Below are 4418 nucleotides of genomic sequence, written 5' to 3'. Positions count from 1 at the left end.
TTGAGGTGTTTATGCTTGTGTCAACCGAGCCATCTCCACAGCTTCTCAATTCCTTTTCTTAAAAGATAAAGTAAGGAAGCCATGCTTGGTGGAGCATGCCTAACATCCCAGAACTAGAACCGCAGGATGGAAGACCATGAGTATGAGGGCAGCCTGGGCAACAGAGTAAGTGCCATATCTGGGGGTGGGGTGGGGGGCAAGAATCAAACTGTTTTCTTTTCATTTGGAAAAATAAACCCTGTTTCTTTTTAGATGAACAATTTAATCATATCTCCACAATTTATTTTATTTACTACTTTTTCTTGCTGAGTTATATTTACAACCACATACATATTGACCCTTTGTATGGATGCTCAACCTTATGAAGCAAACATATTTATATATTCCTGTGCCAATGTCATGTACTATTGATTACAGCAAATTTATATTTAGGTTCCTGGAAGAAACTTGTTTTCCCTCTACCCCAATAATCAGTATTCATAAATCAATTGAGTATTGGTCAACCATATTTTATTACAGTTTCTCAGAGAAATAGAAATTAGTGAGTTCACATAAAAGTTCTAAAGATTTATTAGACTGATTTGCACACTGAAAGTTGAATGGTCAGAATGCTTCCTGAATAATCTCTAGTTTAAATCCCTTATCAAAGTCTGGGGAATATGAATTATGGTGTCTATGAGAAGTGAAAACAGCAAAAAATAAAAAAAATATACACTCCAAGAATTTGAGGATCAAGTCTGTGAGACTAAGATTCAGACTTAGCTATGAGTCTAAGGCTAGCTTGAACTGCATAGAAATTTTCACAATATCCTGGGGTGCATAGGATGACTCCATGACATGTAATATTGGTTGTCAACTTTACTGGTTCTAGGGCAAACTAAGAGAGATGTCTTTGGTAGGGTCTATAAGGGAACTTCCTTGAAGGATTAACCAAGAAAGACTCTCGCAGAGTGGCCAGAATGTTTTGTGGAAGCCTAGCTATACAGACATCAGAATGAAAGCATACTGCTTTGGCCTGCCTGCCTTCATTCCTTGCTGGTGAGTACATTTCCTCCTTCTTTCTGTTCCTTCTTCTCCTCCACTTCTTCCGCTTCTGCTGCTATTATACTTCACTAACTTCAGGACCTTGTTTGTACCATCTTCCAACATGAACTAAAGATTAGGGAGGGACTTTCCAGAAATCCCCCAGGCATTAAGAGTCACATAAGGACTTCTGAGACATCCAGACTCATAGAGCAACTATTGGGTTCTCAGCCCTGTAGTATGCAGATAGCCAATGCAGAATTATCCTGCTCATATCCTGGAAACTGATTTAATAATTCTTGTTAATGTTTATTAATTCTATCAGTTTTCTTTCTTTAGAGAACTCTGATTAGTTCACTCTGACTTAATCTTTTAAAAATGTCAGGTTTCTCCTGCCTTTTGTTTCATATTCAGGGAGGATTTTTCCTCCTTACTATACTGATATACATGCCAGTCATTTCTGAAAATATTCAAGAACACACTGATAAGTGTACTTTGCCAGCTTCCTAGATTGTCTCCCAAAGACCACCAGTCATGAAAGAGTAATGCTAGTATATGCATATTCTAGAATCATTTTTTAGTTCCATATAAAAGCCCATTAGTGTTCTAATTTGATTTATGTAACAGATTTGTATTAATATTTGAAACACCAATGTATCTATGATAGTTCGTGTCATTAAAATTATTTTTGTACTTTATTTAGATTTCATACTTGAATTTTTACATATCTTATACTATTACTATATTTATGTTGAATATCATGATATCTCGGCCCTATTGTAAATATATTATTTTTCCAGTTTCTTTTCAATCTTGTTATAGCTAGGTTAGAGATACAGTAAGTGAAGCTCCTACTGGATTCTGTCCCAGAGATTTGATGGGACTACTGGGAGGAGGGGTTCTTTTTTTCTTAGAACAGAGATTTTGGCCAATTCCTTGTCATCAGCTCAACATGAGAGACAATTGGATTGAGACAGAGGCACAGAAATAGTGAGGTTCTTGAAATATTATTTTCAAAACAGATTTAATACATTGTTAACTGTCCTCAATAACTCAACAATAAATTTATCTTCACTCAATTTAAATAAGATTAAATATGTCTTAGTTGTCTTCATTTTTTTTAAAAAGATATGGAAATTAAGGTTTGAATTTCCCCTTCCCAAGTGATTCTTATTCTGACATTCTTTTTTTTTTTTTTTTTTAATTTTGGTTTTTTGAGACAGGGTTTCTCTGTGTAGCTTTGCGCCTTTCCTGGATCTTCCTCTGTAGACCAGACTGGCCTCGAACTCACAAAGATTTGCCTGCCTCTGCCTCCTGAGTGCTGGGATTAAAGGTGTGCGCCACCACTGCCCGGCAGTTTATTCTGACATTCTTCCCAAGAACATGATTCTGTTATTTACTATCATCAGGAATGTGTGAAGAATAACTTAGTGAGATAGAGTTGAGTACAAGAGAGTTGTTGAAATGTTATCTAAGGTGTGTAGGATAAACCTTAGATTGCTTCATTAAACAGTTGAATCCAGAGAGATAAAGTAGAAAGGGTGGATGGCTCCAAATGAGAAACTATAAAATGAAGAAGCAGTTGAGTGAGAGCAGAATGAATAATGAATTTTGCCATATTTATAGTTTCCTTCCAGAATGGAGAAAATCACTGAATAACCTTTTCATTCAAGGAAATTTGTTAATTAAAAACTGATTATATCACGAGTAGCATATTTGTACTCTGATTCAAATAAACTATATCTGAATCCATTACAATGTTTTAAAATCTGCCTCTTCCTCATAATTTCCTGAGAAGTTAACTCTGATTTTGCCTTCTAACTTTAAAATCACATTGGCACCCATCACTACCTTCCAAATAGTTGATAATATTTAGGAAATCCCTTTATTTCTTATTGAAATTTGTGAGATTCAACAGTATCAGTATGATCATTTATCATTAAGAGAGCCCAGCACATAGTTCCTATATCATTTGTCAATTATTTGCTTGTTATTTCATTTCCATCCATACATGTTTGACTATATGAGACTATGATGCAGGGAGTTTTATAGACATAAATGATAAATCACTGGAAAATATAGATGAGATTCTTGCTGTCACTAAGCTTAGATTCTAAGAAGGAATGATACCAGATAAATCTACAGGTTGTTAGTATCATAAAAAAATATGAAGTGGTGGGAGGACAGTGAACAGTACTGGAAAGGAGTAAGGCTGTCATTTTAGTTGGTGACATATCCCCTTGGATATTTGAAAGAAGAGTAGTTAATATCTAAGGAAACACATGCCAGACAAGAGAAAAGATGCTGAGACAGGAATCTGCATAGCTTACTCAAAGGGAGGCAAGACAGCCTGAAAGTCTAGGAGTGTGGTGAGTAGCTAGATCTTGAGATAGATGATATTTGCCTAGAAATTTTGCCCATTTCCCAAATATGTTACAAAGTGCCTATGGAAATAGCTTTTTTTACACTGAAGACACAATTACTTGCAAATGATGTTTAGCTTAATTTTGTTTCATGGATCATGGGCTAAAATGTAGAGAATGAGCCTAGAGCAACAAAAGGAAGCCATCCACAATGACACAGAAGATATGACTTGAGCAATAGAACTGCATGAGAAACAGGAGGAAATGGGGTGCAAAGAGGGAGGGTGGGAGGAAGAGAAGGGAAGGGAAGAGAGAGAGAGAGAGAGAGAGAGAGAGAGAGAGAGAGAGAGAGAGAGAGAGAGTTAAGATGGCAAATTGAAAGTAGATGTAAAAAAATTATATAAGTCAAGAGTATCTAGGAGAAGTTAGAATTGGAGCTATAATGTGAACTGAGAAAGTTGATATAGATAGTTTTGGTTCAAATGCATATGACCACAATGTCCACAGAAGGAGATACTTCTATGGATATAAACAGCAGCAGATAGGAATAGCAAGAGTTTTCCCTCCCCAAGAAAGAAGGGCATTACCCTTGCCAAAAGTTATTGATACTAGAAACAATGATTTCTAAGAAATGGTATTGAACTTTTCAGAGTCGAGATCATTAATTAATAGTGTTGGCAAAAGATAATTGTGGTGATATATTGTATACCCCAATGAAGATTTCCTGGGGATTAAAGGACAAAGCCAGCCACTAAATTAGACACAGAGGTCAGGCAGTGGTGGCACACCTCTTTAATCCTATCACTTGGGAGGTAGAGATCCGTCTAGATCTCTGTGAGTTCAAGGCCACACTGGGAACAGAGCCAGGTATAGTGGCACACACCTTTAATCTCAGCACTTGAGATCTCATGTCTCATTGCTTTGGAATGACACACGCCTTTAATCCCAGGAAGTAATACGGTGGGACACAGAAAGGCATATAAGGCCTGAGGAAACAGGAACTCTTCTTTAGACTGAGGATTTTGTAGAGGT

The sequence above is a fragment of the Peromyscus maniculatus genome, chromosome 1 (assembly GCF_049852395.1).
Source record: "Peromyscus maniculatus bairdii isolate BWxNUB_F1_BW_parent chromosome 1, HU_Pman_BW_mat_3.1, whole genome shotgun sequence".
NCBI classification, from domain to species: domain Eukaryota; kingdom Metazoa; phylum Chordata; class Mammalia; order Rodentia; family Cricetidae; genus Peromyscus; species Peromyscus maniculatus.
This window is presented reverse-complemented; position numbering follows the sequence as displayed.